The 18,298-nt window shown below is 40.8% G+C and overlaps 1 pseudogene; it reads right to left on the reverse strand.

Moving 5' to 3' along the window:
- Positions 1-665: 665 nt before the first annotated feature.
- On the reverse strand, positions 666-2,132 carry LOC149152059 (lysine histidine transporter 1-like; annotated as a pseudogene).
- Between the last annotated feature and the right edge of the window lie 16,166 nt (positions 2,133-18,298).

Consider the following 18,298-nt stretch of genomic DNA (forward strand, 5'->3'; position numbering starts at 1 on the left):
GGATTCTGCCTTTCTCACTTAAAATTATTCATTTAGAAGTGATTATGAAATGAAATGGAAACATAACAAGCTACATATGGAACAAAGGAAAAAACAAATGCTGAATTTACACCACAAGAATCTCAGGAGTCAGAGTTGTATCTTTTCATTAAATCCCTGTCAAAAAAATTGTACAGTGAAGTTTTCTTTCAAAGCTCTCCCACTGTTTGCCAGAACTCAGAACCCTTTACAAATGATCTTTCATCTAATAAATAATCTCTGCCATTAGGAAATGGGTCGACCCAAACTGGGGATTGTTTAATCATTATTGCCAGAAATGAACAACCAACAATCAGTAACTGAAGCAGCGTTACATTTTAATTTTCTCTGGTGACCAATTAAAAAATCGAAAAATGTAACGTGGATCCCATGGAATCATGATTGAGGACAAAAATGGGCGAGCATTCCTATCTCTCTGCCACGGTGGATGTTATGCACTCTAATTTTGGCTTTTGATCCTTTCAACATCCCACTACCGTTTGAATGGAACCGATTTTTAAATACAATCCCAGCTGTAATTTCTCGCTTTAAACATACAAAACACCAATATGAGGTCTAAAAACTGATTCCATGGAGAGTTTTGGGTGCCATCGTGTTTTACGAGATATTTTTGATCATCAGATTTGCTAAGAATCGCTGCAAATAGAATCAATATTGTCGCAAAAGAAATAATGGACAGAGCCAATGACAGTGCTATAGTTGCAGTGCACTTCCCCTCCTCTGTATATTTGATGGTTGCTACTGATGCTGGGAAGAAAATAAGTTTTAGGGGCAAGAGCAAATCTTCCAAAGAACCCAAGCAGACTCCCAAAGAAAGGAAATGATAAGCCAACGAAGCAAGTTAGGGCGACATAGGTTGAGCGAGCAACCAAACAAAGTGGAATCCCTGGAGTAAAATGAAGTTTCTTGACCAACACTATTTCCATCATATCAAATACTGGCATAGCATGAATCTGATAGCTTCCAATCACATGGACTACAACCATCATATTGGTCGTTGCAATAAGCCGTGTGGGCTTTCCAACTGTATCAAGAATATCGTCGGCAACAAAATTTCCGAAGCCCCAATAGCCTACTAATGCGACTAGAAAATAACAGAGAGCAACTGCGATATATGCAACGGTAACTCCTCGACACATAGGGATCTTGGATGGCTCCCCTGGCTTCAAAGGAATAGTAGCTAAGATGACATTATGTCCTGCATAAACAAAGGCAATGCCTCCCAAGGCATTGAACACACTAAAGACAACGTCCTTAGTTGATTTGTTTGGAATACCATAGTCCACATTTGGCAATTGTCTTTCATGAGCAGAGGATGCCCAAGCAATTGTAGAGTAGCTTAGAAACATGACTACTGGCGGCCAGCAAAATTCCAACCACTGAATTGAAATTAGGCAGCTGACATAGACCCCAGAAAAAATGCCAAGACTTTCTTAAGCTACTGTTTAAGAACGCACCGCCAGACCCACTCCATCATATCATTGGGTTCACTGGAGCACTTTGGTCAGAAGTAAAACTTTCATGTTCTATTTTGCAAGAGTGAGGTCGCCTAAAAACGATTGCATGTAAACTGTTCGAGAGTATAATTTCCAAGGCCTCCCGAGGTATGTTGAAGTGAATGCCATCCAGGGAGGGAGATCACTTGTTGCTGTAACTATACAATTATGTATTGAGATGCCGGTATTTTGATAAGGATGATTCCTTCCTTGGGCAGTGATTACATTCATTTGATTGGGCATACCTTGTCGAGCATAAATGTTACACTCCTGTAAAACCACGGCCGCATTGCCAAAAATGAAGTCTACTGTTCCAAACACGTCACATTCTCTGTAAAACTGCCTAAGAGAATGAACATAAAGTGTGTCTTGGTAACCAATAATACTGCATCGATAAATCGCTGCAAAATCGGCCCCCACCCGTAGAGCCACAGCTTGATGCTTGTCAGGCCCTGCACTGTTCATAAAGGTCATGTCACGTGCAACAAATCCTGCACCGGATACAACAAAGGTAGCGGAACTGAAAGTAGTAGAACCCTCCTTCACATTTTTGCTGGAGACAACAACAGTCTTTCCCTTGCCATCGCCAACAAACATTATGTTGGTTTTTCGTTTAGAAATTTTGACAGTTTCAAGGTACAGTCCAGCTTTGACATAGATTATGTATTTTCTACTTCTTAAATGCTTGGGTGCCTCCTTGACAGCGTCGGTTATTGTTACATAATTGCCACTGCAGATATTACAGCTACTTCATTTATGAACTCTCGTTTCCTTGTCTAGAGTCAGAAGAAAGTCGCTTCACTACTACAATTTCACCATCCGAAAGAGAGCCCTTATAAACTACACCATATCCTCCCTCGCCTAATTTATTATCTTTATTAAAATCTCCAGTTGCAGTTTCCAAATACGCATAGCTGAAAATTTTCGGTTTTGAACGAATATCGTTATTGCTTCGTTTTTCTCAACATCTGTTGCTGCGAGCTTTGGAAGTCCTCTCCTCCAAAATTATGCATATCATGATGGAAGAAATCCCAATAGTGATTTCAATCACTAGCTGTGTCTTACTTGTCTTACTGTTTCCTTGTGGGAATGAACTCAGGAGTAACTTTTATAGCTGATACTAGTGGTCCCTAGGCTCCCTGGATTAGAATACAGCGGGTTCCCTTTCCAGTCCAGAAAAATGAATTTCAAGGAAGTTTTCTGTTACGTTGATCTTGTTGAAAGATCTAACAATAGCTATATTGGAGCCTCCTGCTTACTGTTTGATGTTAAAATTTGTTAATACTTTCTGCCCTTGATCATAAACATCAAAATTGCATCTTCCAAGACTCTTCCAGCTATTTATATTTGCCATTTGTGTCTCTGCACACTGCAGGTTTACTGTAGATGGTCAGTTCTCAAGCCTTAAACCATAGTCTCGAAGTGAGTTGGGAGATAAGCGCGCTGTCTGGTCCAGTTCTAAATCTGATTTCGTTGTAATTTGCAACTGATTGGTTGCTGTATAGTTTGCAGCACTAGCAGAACCTGAAAAAAGTCCAGTTTCGCTGACTCCCCACTTTCGTGCAGTGCTGACATAAAATGAGGCAGCGTTTGAGAGTTTCGTTCTCCTGCTCAAACACCTCTCCTGTAGCATAAGTCATTTGTCCGCCTCTACAATTTATAGCAAAGCCAGAATCTTATGAACCAGGTTAGAAAATATAACTTCTGTATCGAGTTGTTTAGATCTATGGGACAAAGGCAAATTTTTTGCGTTTGTCGGCTCCGCGCGCTGCGTACTCTGCCCAGTGCGCCGCACGCTCTGAGTGCGTCGTGCCAGTGGTATTTTTGCACTGTGGTCGGGCTCCCAGTGCGCCGCGCCAATGGTATTTTGCCACTGTGGCCGAGCTCCTAGTGCGCCGCACCTCCTCTTGTGTGCGCTGCGCGGTGACAAAGTCGCCCAGACTGTCCTTATAAAACGCCTTTCCGTCCCTCCAGACTTCAAACTCGACTTTCACTTGGATTTTCTGAATACTCTTGATGCAAATGAATGAATGGCTTTAAGAAATATCTTATATAGACATGGTTTAATCTTTGTTTCTTCAAAACCCATTGTTTACGTTGCAGAACTTGGCCCTTTGACAACTTTGATACAAACTTTGTTTTACGATTTTTCATTTTTGATTTTTTTTTTTCTTTTTTTAATGAGACTCTTTGTCTGCTTGCAGGGATGTTTAGCATGAATTTTGGCAAGGTGACTAGAGCCTGCAAAACCATTTCACATGTGCCTTCCATCCCTGAAATTCCCATGCTGATATTGCTATTGTTGAAATGCATTTGAATATCTTCTTTGCAGCCACAGAAGAGCTTAAACAACGTTGGACAATTTAAGAGGAGGAACAAAATGTGAACTGCCTGCAACTGTACATTTGCACCAACTTTCTTCCGTAAAATTTCAGACAAGCTTCTGTAAAATAATATTTGACCAAATTGTTCTCGTTCTATGCCTGGGTGACTCTTCCTTACAATTAAATTCATTGTAGAAATGACTTGCAATTTTATGCTCCTGCTTGGATTATCCAACATTATTTGATGAAGCTTTCTGAAGAGTGTAATCCACATTGCAAAATGAGGGTTGAGGCTGCGCATGCAGAGCTGTAGAACTGAAAAATTACATATTTATTACAACAAACAATTTTAACGATTTCTTCTTCAAAACAGGGTTTTGAAGAAGAAACATTCTCAGCTTTATTGGTGATGAAAATTGTGAAGTGAAAACTTATTAGGAACCTCCCTGCTGGCATTGTTGGACACGGTTGAAGACCAAATCAACTAACCCTAGACCTAGGAGCTAAATGACTCTTTGTTGACTAAAATGGCATTTGATGACTGCAAATGACGAGAAATGAACCTTGGTGAATTTGACTTTGACAGAGGACTGACAAGACTGAGTCTAACATTGGCTCCAATTGGGATGGCAGCTGCCGCTCCGTGGAGGTGCCAAGAACTGCAGATCTTTGGGTGAGCAGATAGTGCCTTCGTCCATTGGGCTATGGAGTCATTATTTCGATAACCAACACAGACTTTGACACATTTATTGACTGAAACTGGACTCAAACCGACTCAATTGTGAAACTGAAATGACTGAAAAACTGACTCGACAAACTGTACTTCAAAAATACTAAGACCTGAACTTAAAACTTAAAGCTGGGTGGCAGTACATGGCCACCCGTGTTTCTTACAAGGCGATATACGATCAAACTATATCAAAATGCCAATGTAACCAATCAAGCAGATGCCTTCTTGCTTGATTCTCCTGATCAGATCTCCAGGTCAACAGTAGATACTTGTAACTGGGCATCCCAAAAGCTAATTGACCATGATCTCCTTCCTCACCGAATACTGCAACAATCACCTTCACTGCTGGCTGCAACAGATTTTCCATTGGATCATGAAAAACATGAAGATTTGCTATTGCCACCTCCTGCTGAAGAAACAAGGTGTCCTTTGCTTCAAATTCTGATCTTCCTTCATCATGTACTTCAGTGAAAGTATGCTTCTGGGCTTTAAAAAACTCTGAACAGGTAGATGAGCAGATATCTTCTTGGAAAAACATTTCAACACATGAAACATATGAAGAAGAATCTGAGCGGAAATCCTGAATGTTTTGATCTTCTGTGGTGTGAATGTACTGTAGGTCATTTTCATATGATATGACAACCAAGTTTTCATGTTCCTTATTACATTCATTAATCATAAGAAGAGAAACTTCATATGATTCTTGAAGCGCACAAATGACATTTCTACCATCTACTAAAGATTCATACAAAGGAAATTTTTCACCTATTTGAACGAAGATATCCTCTTGTTGTTCATGAATTGACTGAATTACCTTGGTAGGGAGGTTGTGTTCTGATGAGATGAGGGTAGTTAGGCCTGTAACTCTGTATTCTTCATTTGAGGTAACCTCAACAATGCAATTCTCTTTTATGAGATCCGGAACAACATGTTTTTCCTCGTCACAATTTGTCTCTCGATCTGGTTTATCATAATCATTTTCGGAGATTGGAACATCATTAACATGCTGTTGTTGGGAAAAGTATCCATTCGGAATGCCCCTATCCCACTCTAAGGTGTGATAGTGCCTTAGCAACAAACAAGGAAAACTACTTGAGTATTCTTCTTTATGAAATGTAAATGAAGAGGAAGGATGTAACTAACCTGTGTCTTTCGCTAGTTTGTTGATCCAATCGCTTTTCTCTTCAATAGCTCCCAGCTCCTTGCTCCCTTACCGACCCAGCTTCACCGAATTCTTGCAAGATCACAGAAGAGAGAAACTACATGAAGATATAGATTTACATTCACAAAAAGCTTAGGATCAGATTAAGCTAAACATGCAAATATAACAAAACATCATTGATACACAGCATGTAGGAGAAACTCAAATAATTTTATTGATATGATAAGAAAGTCCAAGAGGAGATACAACCAAGTGAGTCCCGATCCAGCATCTACCTCCTAGCAAAGGAATCCCTTCCTTTCCTCCAACAAAGCATAAATCACCCAATGTAATAATCTCAATCTCAAACCAACAACAATTCTCTGCAAAGTACAAAATTCCAGCCTCTGGATCTCTGGGATGAGGGATCCATATATAGATGTAATCAGAGAGGATGAGTCAGCTTATGTTTTGACTTGTGGCTTCTCTCTGCCAGTTCTTGCTTCAACTTGGAGGTTGAGAGCCTCTTACTCATCACTGGTCGAATTCATTGAGGCAAGTGTCATTGGAGAAGATTCTGGAAGCTTCCAGTGTCTGTACACCTCGCGGAATGACACTGCCATTTGGAATTTCTCGCTCAGCACACCCTGGTAGTGCATTTAGGTGCGTTGCAACGCACCTAGCTAGTGTACTAGGGTGCATTGCAACGCAAGCAACTAGTAGAGCATCTGAATTGATCCTGAATTGAGTGATTCTGAGTGGTTTTTGGTGGAGAACTTCTGGGAGAAGCTGTCATTGGTTGACCTTGTTCCTTTAGGGGCAGGAACAACACTTTTAGGGACTTTGGATCCCTTGGATTATGGACATTTCATGCTCAAAGCTGTAAGGCACAAAAATGTCTATAACAGTTGCCCCCTAAAGTATGAGGCCGTTTATCGGGTGAAATGCTTTATTAGGAGGATCCGAAGTTCTTTCAATGCTGGGAGGAGACCTGTAATAAGATACAATACAATACATTATTTTCATACTGTTTTCATGATCTAGCTGAGGCGGGCATTCCCATGCTCAGCTTTATAAATTCATTTTTATGTACATAGGACAGACAATCGTCTGATGGTAGATTGATGATCTTGATGGAATCATCATCCTTTTGGTAGGATGATTATCTCTGTTGCAATGCTGTACATGTCAATGTCTTTATTTTTCCTGAATATATATCGCAGCCCGGATGGATGAAACTAGATCCGGGGTCTTCAATCTCGTCCGATCTTCACTCTAAGTACAAGTCGATCCATGTGAGAAATGTTTTGAAGTCGAACATGGAAAGACATCGCTTGATTACCAGTCAATGATGTAAACTGTTAACGAGCGCAAGAGGAATCACCGATAATGATAATGACCCTCAAGGTACTGCAGTACAATTCACGTGGTGTGAATAAAGGACTTGGCGTCAAACACCACGCAAAATATTTCGGTCGAAGGTCATTGATGTATACCTGTCGCCGGAAGTGAGAAACCTGCCATTGAGGCATGCAAGCTTCAAACTACTGAAGGGGTGTTCCTAGATCAACTTCTTGGATAATTAGCTGATGTCGACAAGAAGCAATCCGTCAAAGGAGGGCCTTAATGTATCCCACATCAGTGACACGGAATGGAGCAAATGATGTTGATGGAGGTGAAAACGATCTGATGATATATGGTTCAGGGTGGCGGTCATGAAAGAATGAAGTATAATGTATGGTAGTGGATGGGACACGGTTGAATTCTCTGGATGACTTCTCTTGAACATATCGGCAACACTTATATGATGGATTGGTAGCATTTACCCCGAAGATGGATGGTATGGCGAGACCATGGTGATGTGACCGGTGAATGAAACAACCCAACCCGACTCAGGCACGGAGCGGAAGTGTCATGTTCAAGAGCAACTTGCTACCAATAAAAGTTCTTTGAGTTTCTTCCCAATTTTTCCCCAGTCATTGCTGACCAGTACCTCTTTATTTTTGTCAAGCTTGAGGAGGATAACATATGCTTGTTCTATAATTTTCCCTTCGGGCAAACCCATCGCTATGTTTTAACGAGCCTAGCGATAGTGAAACTCGTTCTCGTCTAAAGACAAGTTTTTCGCTATTAATCTTTTTAACGAGTCTAACGACAAAGATAACTCGGTCCTTTTCATTTTTAGAGAGTCTGAAAAGGTACGTAAAGATAACTCCAAAAGTCCTTTTTCTTCATCTAATCCCTTAAGTCCGAAAAAGTATAAAACAATGCAGAAGGGATGAATTTTCGATAGTTTTAACGAGCCGAACAAAGCAAGCGCTCGATCGTTTTGTGCAATAATCCCTCAGGTCCAAAAAGATTAAAATCTAGAGGAGGGATAGCACTTCCGGTCACTTTAACGAGCTGGAAGGCCAAAACTCGGCAATCTTTTCATATTTTACGAGTCAGATGAAAAGAGCTTAAAGAAGACTCGTCTTTTGAGGAACGAGTGATAAAATGGGTAGCAGCTGATTCTAGGTAAGGGTTGGAATTTTCCAATCACAGCAGTGTCACAAGGATGGCTAGTGAAATCACTCTTCGCAGCTGTTCCTCAAAATAGGTAAACAATCAAATGGAGGTGAATGATCGGCCAATGGAAAAGTGGAGGTGACGGTGCAAACACGACCATGGCTTTAATGGCTGATAATATTACATTCACGGTGGTTATTTACCGGAGGATAGTTCATTTTTAATGAGCTTAAACGCGGGTTGGAACACTTGCTCGATCTTATGTTTATTTTTTAACGAGCATGAACTATGTGCTAAAACTACTCGATCTTATGTTTATTTTTTAACGAGCATGAACTATGTGCTAAAACTGCTCGATGCGGGTTTATTTTTTAACGAGCTTGAAACCTGCAGTAACACTGCTCGTGATAAGTTTGTATGCCCCCGGCATAATAACGCAAATCGAGGTGCATGCCCCCCAAGCTTCATTGCATTCAACTTGGTGGTTGGAATGAAGGTTTACCTTTGGGATTTGGAAAGGGGATTGTTTCATTTTTTAATGAGGTTGACACAAGATAAGAATCGTCCTCGGAGTCCAAATCCATTATATATAGAAGGTTTCATATTCCACTGTGGCTACTTCCGCCAGATTACTTGGAGGCGGTAGGGAAAAAGTACCCATTATGGCAGGGTCTTTTAGGAGACCTACTCCGATATTTTGGAGCGAATGATTGCTTCCATGGATCATTGGAATGCTTCCAGTAACTTGAGAACCATTGGGGAGGAAGTTTTGCTGATTGACGATTGTAATCCCTCCTTGAAAGGGAAATGCAATCTTTCTGAAATAGGTCGACACAACAGCTGCCATGGCATATATCCATGGTCTTCCTAGTAGGATGTTGTAATCAAGATTCCCATCTATGACTTCAACATCTATTTCTACTGTTTTCCCTCCTAGTTCAACTATCAAGTTATTTAGGATACCATATGGGGTATATGTCCTTCCGTCGAATGCTTTTAACGTCGTCGCAGACCGTGACAAGGTTGGAGATCCTAAAGTTTTCCAGCAACTCATCGACATAATACATGTAGATGCCCCCTCATCAATAATTGTTCGATGAACAGTTTTGTTGAGGGCTTTCACTTGAATAAGGAAAGCTAGTTGAGCTGGTAACTGAGGGTCATATCCTTTATGATTAAAGGCCACAAGATTGGAATCCATTGGGTCAATCCCACCTATTGCTGATAATAAAGCTTGCTCTTGGGAGAGGAAATTTTGCGGTGCCTCAAGTGTCGACATAGCGGACGGCGATTGGGCCAGGTCCTCTATTATATTATAATTCTGTGCTATTTTTGTATGAGGATTAAATGTCGATTTGTGCACTACTCCCTTTGGCGACTTTATCATTTGTTCAGGAATGATGGGTGGCTCAACTTTGGTCAAAGTTGTTGTCGAACGACTAGGTTGTTCATTAGTCTTGTTATTTGACACTTGTGGATTCCCGTAATATTTATTCCCTGCCAAAGCATCATTTTGCTGCTTTGAGATAGACAACATAAGCACTTGGGATCGGGAAGCATTTTGATTAGCAACCAGTTTGGTTCCCGGGTTTGGAAACGGATCAGTCAATACTGCTGGGGTTTTTGAACTCTTAAAGAGTTTCTTAACTTCAGCTATATGTGGACAATCTCTCGTCCAATGATCCTCATCGCATATATGACACCCTACAGGGGGTTTCCTTTTTCTCCCTTTCTTTTTCTTCTTGCCCCCTGGTTGCTTCAGTAGTTTGCCCTTGTCGGTCGACACAACATTTACTTCCGAGGCAAGAAGTTCCTCATTTTCATTTTGACTGGAAATCTTACGAGCTTTTTTAGATGTAGCCTTTGTCGATTTCGTGTCTGTCGCGCCAATCACGCCATCGATGGCACGAGAGTCATTGTTTGATTTAGGAGGAGGAGGAACTGAGAATTCTGGTCTAGGGGTGTCAGGTATTTTATCGTAGAGCGTGTCGGACTGAGTGTAAATCAAGTCCAAATATTGCGCACGAGCGATAACTTGCTCTTCTGTTACGACCCCCCCCCCCCTTTGCCACATCTTCCGTGATGGAAGGCAGTAATGACTTAATAAACCATTCAGCTAAAAGCTGATCGGGGACGTACGTTTTTACCATCCTACGACGACGTCACCACTCATGTATATGATCAGATATGTGAGTCGCCGTCGTCTGTTTGAAGTTGGTAAGGAGTTCTGTTCCCGTTTCGTACCTTATTGGTAATTGAAAATGGGTTAAAAAGGTTATGGCTAGGGTACTGAAGTTGGCAAACGAAGCTCTAGGTAATTCAATATACCATTTTTCTGTCGGACCAGTTAACGTCCTCTGGAAAAGGCGAAGCCTAATCGAATCATCGTTTAGGGTGTTTGATGAACACCACAGATGGAATGTCATCACATGATTCGACGGGTCTTCACCCGGATTTCCATTAAATTTAGGATCTGACGGAAGTTTATGCGGAATCGCTGGCCACCAAGGGGCATAAGCAATTGGATCATTCGTCAGCCGGTTTAGATCTGGTAATTCTAGAGTTGCTACAAAGGGCAACTGTTGATTCAGGTTAGGCGAAGCATACCCAGGATAAGATGGAATCGCCTGAACAGTGGGCCTTTGCATACCAGTATAGTGTATTTGATGTTGGCAGCTTTGACAAGGTTGATGGGCATAACCATTATAGTATGGTTGTTGATAACCGTTTTGGAAATGCAGTTGCCCATTACTTACAAAGACTTGTTGCTCAGGTCCTTGATATGATTGCTGGAATTGCGGTTGTTGAGATTGAATCAGCCCTGGTTGTTGGACCATTTGTTGTTGTCCAATACTAGATGAGGAGTCATAGTACTTGTTTGAGCCTGATTCACTCCAGATAAGGAGTCACTAACCTGAGGTTGTGATTGAGTCGTTGAGACAAGAGGCTGTTGTATTGAAACCTGAGAAACTTGGGGTTGACATACAACAGGTAGCGCTTGTACTTGCGATGTAGTCACCATAGCAGGTATAGTGGGAATATCCGACACAGGGTGGACTGGTTGCATTGAACATACAACCCTTGGTTGTTGAGGTAGTATTGGTACCCAACCACTGGATGTAATTCCAGTTTGACTTGAACTTTGTTGTAACTCCCATATGGTTGTTCTCTGGGAGGGAACAATGAAAAGGCATACTGCCCTCCATATGGTGGCAATCCAGTACTTAAAGTTTAGATTGGCCTTTGAAGACACATTGGATCAATTTGTTGAGTTTCAACATAAGAAATACCAGATGATAATCTGGATGAAGAAATAGGAACTAACCATGTCGTCGAAGTAGTCCCTGATGGGACTCCGGCTTGTTGTTGATAACTTGCCGGGACAGATGGTATACCATTGAACATCATTGGAGTAGCAGTAGGAGGCTGTGCCACTGCTGTGTCGGACGACACAGTCCTGGATGTCGACGGTTGTTCAGACATATCTAGTCTATCCAAAAGATTTCTTAGCGATTCTACAAGAACTAGCGATGAAGGAAGACTAATTTCGAAGACCAACGAGGGAAAGGTGATGATTATTCTGTTTAAAATAAAGTTTAGACGCTTTGACACAACTTGTTTTTTCAATTTTAAAGAGTTGAGAAAAAACAAAAGATGACTCTAGTCTCCTTCGATTTTTAATGAGCCTGAAGTGAAAAGTGCTCAGATGGACCTTTTCCGTTAAGGAGTCTGAAAAGGAACGAAAGGGACTGCTCTGGAGTTCTAGGTAGAGGGTGTGCCAAACCAATCGCAAAACCGCAGAATACTTTTTAAGGTACGGGCGGTCAATCCTCCCGAATGTTGTGTTCAGTGCATTGTGATCAGTAGGGCGGCCGACACGGCTTCCTATGGATAAAGGTTTTATGCCTATAGGGGTCTCCCAATATATAATCGACGGTATGTGGGAGCACAATCCGTACTGGCGCTTATCGTCTCTCAGGAGGAATCACCCAACCATCAGTGAGGCAACAGTTACCAGGTTTTACGATGCCGGAACACGTCTCTAGCCTAGACCTCTATGTTGTGCGTTAAGTTACAAAGCGTTGTTAAGTTCATTCAATTTATTTTAGGTTCATCTTTCTTAGAAGTTTGCCTTTTTGGATCACCACGAGATGTAGATACAATTCCTAAATGCAGTCTAAAGATGATAAGCAAGCTTTTATCTCTTTTCAACAATGAAAATCCTAGCTACAAGGGGAAAAGAAAGACACAATCTTTTCTCAAAGAGCATAGAGCACACTGTAAATGCACTTTTCCTAAATCAACATACAAACTGTCAAAATGCAAATGCACATATGCATGTATTTGTTTTCACTTTCTTAATATTGATGCCTAAAAAGAAAGCTGTTGTACAAATTTGAATTCGATTTCAAGTGAAAAACACAAACAAGCTTCTTTCGAAATCAAAAAGACGATTACGACACTTTATGATTTTGAAGCAAATACTTGTTTCGACACTAGAAATTCATAAATTCAAACCAAAAGACAAAAGTAAAAGCGTAATCAACTGTGAACAGCAAACAAACTCACTCCTAAGATCAAAACGACACTTACGACAGGTCTAGATCTAAGGGCGACAGTATGACTAGTTTACTTTTGTAATGGGAAACTGCAAATGATGTAACAAATACACAAAAACAAATACAGTTTCTTTTATACAACTGAGGTGGAATTAAGGCAAAGAAAAGGGGTTTTCAGATAGGTACACACACTGATAACAGGCTGCAAAAAACAGAGATAAAAGTGAGCAAAAAGAAGCAGAGAACCACAGCTGCACAAGGCAAAGGCTGATCAGCGCACCCCTTGCACAGAGAAACTGAATTGCAGCGTAGGTAGCCCTCTCGGGATCTGCGTTGAAATGCAGAACCTCTTCACAGAGCCTGCGCTGAAGCAGAAACGAGAATTGTCTCTGGGTTCTGGGTCACGATTTGCAGTTTAATCTACGGTTTTTGGCCGGATAAAAGCTATCAATAAGGTACAATTAGAGGAATGATTTAAAGGAGGATTAAGAGCTATCAAAAAGGGCCGTTAGAGCATTTGTGGATCAGCTGTTCAGATCATAAATAGGCCCAGTAAATGGACTAGAGTAGCAGATCTCTACTTTTCATTTGTAAATGGAAAATGCAGTTCGATTCGGCACTCCTGAGTTTATGAGATGAACAACAATAGAAACACAAATAAACTAACTAGATACGTTCCCCAGCGGAGTCGCCAATTTGTTGTTGGGAAAAGTATCCATTCGGAATGCCCCTATCCCACTCTAAGGTGTGATAGTGCCTTAGCAACAAACAAGGAAAACTACTTGAGTATTCTTCTTTATGAAATGTAAATGAAGAGGAAGGATGTAACTAACCTGTGTCTTTCGCTAGTTTGTTGATCCAATCGCTCTTCTCTTCAATAGCTCCCAGCTCCCTGCTCCCTTACCGGCCCAGCTTCACCGAATTCCTGCAAGATCACAGAAGAGAGAAACTACACGAAGATATAGATTTACATTCACAAAAAGCTTAGGATCAGATTAAGCTAAACATGCAAATATAACAAAACATCATTGATACACAACATGTAGGAGAAACTCAAATAATTTTATTGATATGATAAGAAATTCCAAGAGGAGATACAACCAAGTGAGTCTCGATCCAGCATCTACCTCCCAGAAAAGGAATCCCTTCCTCTCCTCCAAGAAAGCATAAATCACCCAATGTACTAATCTCAATCTCAAACCAACAACAATTCTCTGCAAAGTACAAAATTCCAGCCTTTGGATCTCTGGGATGAGGGATCCATATATAGATGTAAGCAGAGAGGATGAGTCAGCTTATGTTTTGACTTGTGGCTTCTCTCTGTCAGTTCTTGCTTCCACTTGGAGGTTGAGAGCCTCTTACTCATCACTGGTCGAATTCATTGAGGCAAGTGTCATTGGAGAAGATTCTGGAAGCTTCCAGTGTCTGTACACCTCGCGGAATGACATTGCCATTTGGCATTTCTCGCTCAGCGCACCCTGGTAGTGCATTTAGGTGCGTTGCAACGCACCTAGCTAGTGTACTGGGGTGCATTGCAACGCAGTCAGCTAGTAGAGCATCTGAATTGATCCTGAATTGAGTGATTCTGAGTGGTTTTTGGTGGAGAACTTCTGGGAGAAGCTGTCATTGGTTGACCTTGTTCCTTTAGGGGCAGGAACAACACTTTTACGGACTTTGGATCCCTTGGATTATGGACATTTCATGCTCAAAGTTGTAAGGCACAAAAATGTCTATAACACCTGCTGATTTTGATCCTGCTGCAAAGTTTCATCTAAGAGTTTTGTAGGCTGCTGAAACGGATTTTCATACAGGGTTTCCATGATCTCTTCATCCATAAAATTGTCATCCTCGTAATATTTTTCAAGGCTCTCAATAAAACCATAAGCATGCTTGCAACAATCCTGAACTAAATTTAATGATGGATAAGATTCTTTATACTTCTCCAAAAATATTGAATGAAAATCCTTCAGACAATAAATGGAAGCAGGCGGCAAACTTTCATACCAAGATCGGGCTTCTTCTTCCAGAGTAGCCATAAACATTTTCATCAAACAGTCTTCAGAAACTCGATCTTTAATTTATGCATGTGAATGTGAAATTTCACCAGATGAAGAGCAGCGTCATTACCTTTCACATTTTTGAACACAGGCAAATTCTTTGACCAATCTACCTTGGGAATTTTATTTGGAAAACCTGCGATGTGATCTCGGCTCATGGGAGCGTATCTTCTTGCAATTCGATCCATCTTAAGAAATCTCAAAGCTACTGATCCCTCTGCAGTGGAGTCACCATGAAGGATTGATTGCATGGATTCTTCAGTGAATGGAGTCGCCAGGTGAATGATTTCAGCCGTCTTCTTATGTCTGATCGTTGTTCACCATCAAGTTCAGAGCTGATTGTTGATGGTGAACAACGATCAGACATAAGAAGACGGCTGAAATCATTCACCTGGCGACTCCATTCACTGAAGAATCCATGCAATCAATCCTTCATGGTGACTCCACTGCAGAGGGATCAGTAGCTTTGAGATTTCTTAATATGGATCGAATTGCAAGAAGATACGCTCCCATGAGCTGAGATCACATCCCAGGCTTTCCAAATAAAATGCTCAAGGTAGATTGGTCAAAGAATTTGCTTGTGTTCAGAAATGTGGAAGGTAATGACGCTGCTCTTCATCTGGTGAAATTTCACATTCACGTGCATAAATTAAAGATCGATTTTCCTGAAGACTGTTTGATGAAAATGTTTATGGCTACTCTGGAAGACGAAGCCCGATCTTGGTATGAAAGTTTGCCACCTGCTTCCATTTATTGTCTAAAGGATTTTCATTCAATATTCTTTGAGAAGTATAAAGAATCTTATCCATCGTTAAATCTAGTTCATGACTGTTGCAAACATGCTTCTACTTTTATTAAAAGCCTTGAAAAATATTATGAAGATGACAATTTCATGGATGATGAGATCATGGAAACCCTGTATGAAAATCCCTTTCAGCAGCGTTAAGACGATCATGAAAATTTGCAGCATGATCAAGATTGTAGTACGGTGGAAGATGAAAGAATTATGCATCTTGACAGTCGACATGAATTATATGAAATAGATTAGCAGGTTGAAGAGTTCCATATGGCTGAAGTTGATGAAAGAAAAAGTGTCGATTCAGATCTGTCAATAGAAGAAGACGGCATGCAAGTAAGTTCAGTTCTAATTTCAGAATGTGATAATGTCAGGACAGCTATTTTAGTTCCAAATTCAGACTGTGATGACCAAGAATGCCTAGTATGGAATCCTATGAAAGAGAACTTCACTTCTGAAATCATCTGGGATGAAGAAGACAAAGTTTTGGATCCAAATGTTCTCAGTTCATTAGAATACAGCCTTCATGAGGAGGTAATCCAGTCAGTGTATGAAAAACAAGATCAGACCTTCATTCAATACATTCACACCACAGAAGATCAAAACATTCAGGATTTCCATTCAGATTCCTCTTCATATGTTTCATGTGTTGAAATGTTTTTCCAAGAAGATATCTGCTCATCTACCTGTTCAGAGTTTTTTGAAGCCCAGGAGCATAGTTTTACTGAAGCACATGATGAAGGAAGATCAGAATTTGAAGCAAAGGACACCTTGTTTCTTCAGCAGGAAGAAAATCTTCATGTTCTTCAGGATCCAATGGCAGATTTACTGCAGTCAGCCGTGAAGGTGATTATTGCAGTATTCGGTGATGAAGGAGATCAGGGTCAATTAGTTTTTTGGATGCCCAGTTACAAGTATCTATTGTTGACCAGAAGATCTGATCAGGAGAATCAATCAAGGAGGCATCTACTTGATTGGTTACATTAGAAGACACATTACACATGATTGTACATATTGCATTAGTACGCAGGTGGCTATCATCTTGATTCGAAACCCTCGAATCTTGATGGACTGCTGCCATTGAACAAGCTTTGTAAATACTTGTTTTAGTTAAGTCAATCATGAGTCATTTCCTTTTGCATAGAGTCAAGTTTTTCAGTCATTTCAATTCGCATTGAGTGAGTTTGAGTCACGTTTCAGTCAATAATTTGAGTCATGTTGGTTTGTCGGAATAATGGACTCCATAGCCCAATGGACGAAGGCATTGTCTGATCACCCAAAGATCTGCAGTTCTTGGCACCTCCAAGGAGCTGCCATCCCTATTGGAGCCAGTGTTAGTGTCAGTCTTTGCAGCCTTCCTCCAGTGATCAAACATGCTCTTGCAAAGTGATTTTAATGTGTCAAGGTCAAATTTTGTCATTTCAGTGAGTCTTCAAGCAAAATTTGGTCACTAGGCATTGGGTCTAGGGTTTGATTTTACCCTTGTCAAAGTTGTCCAAATGTCATTCCATGTACAAAATTCAGCTGAGTGTACCATCATTCAGAGAGTTTTCATTATCATGTCAAGTCCCACTGGTTCATTTCACACCTTGTTCATGTTTCAGTTGTGCCTAGGTAAGGTCATTTCCCTCTCCTAGGGTTTTGAAGGCAATTTATCTTGGGTAGTCAAAGCATCGGAAAAACTGGTATCCTGATGTTCATACACCTTCCCCTATCCTTAAAGTACCTTATCAAACACTTCCCATCACTGAGATCCCCCAAATTCCTCATTTTCACACAAACCCTAGTTTCTTGCTACAACCTGGCAATTTTCTAGGTTGGACCTGTGTTTTGCCTTTTTGGACCCCTTCCCCTCACTCAATCTCTAAGATTTCACTTTCCCCTACTTCCTAACATCTCTCCCTACTTCCCAAAATTTCCTCAAGAATTTAGAAGCTCCCTATCCCCTTCATTTCGCTTCATTTCGACAAATCCCTTGTTCCACACATCGGGATATGTTTCACTCAAATGATGTTTCTGAACAATAAAAGATGAATTTGGGAAAACTAAGAGATTTTTTTGTCCAAAACATTCCAAGGAAGAAAAACCTCCTTCACTTTTTACACAGGTGTCATGGTTTTAGATAAATGTCAAAAATACAATTGCCTCGGGAGAATTGATGCACCTCTGAAGTGACCTTGGGAAAATCAACTTTTCTCCTAGCTAAGTTGGCCAAATGACTTGCTTGATGAATCAAATGATAATTAGACACACATATATTTCCAATGAGCTATCATGAGCTCAATTTTGAGTTGAGGAAGACATTCAAAAGTTGACTGTAACAGCACTCTGCCTTTAGGCAGCCTCATTTGGCACATTTTGACCAGTCTTGGGAGATTTGATTTTTGACAGGGAAAATGAACTCCAAATTGCAAAATTCTAGTTTGGTTGTAAATTTGACTCAAATACCCTTCCAACGAGCTATCCTGCACCCAATTTGGACACCGGGAAGGTCTCTAAAAGTCACTTGGAAAAGAGCACGACGCATAGAGGGAGCGCGACGCACTGGGAGAGGTTTTCCAGTGTAAAATTTACATTGGTGCGGCACACATAGAGAGCGCGGCGCACAGGGAAAAAAGGGCCTGAAATTGTTCCAAATTACCTCAAAT

Source organism: Pinus tabuliformis, chromosome 9 (genome assembly GCF_031772625.1).
Source record: "Pinus tabuliformis cultivar Carrire ecotype Pingquan chromosome 9, CPIR1, whole genome shotgun sequence".
Lineage (NCBI taxonomy): Eukaryota > Viridiplantae > Streptophyta > Pinopsida > Pinales > Pinaceae > Pinus > Pinus tabuliformis.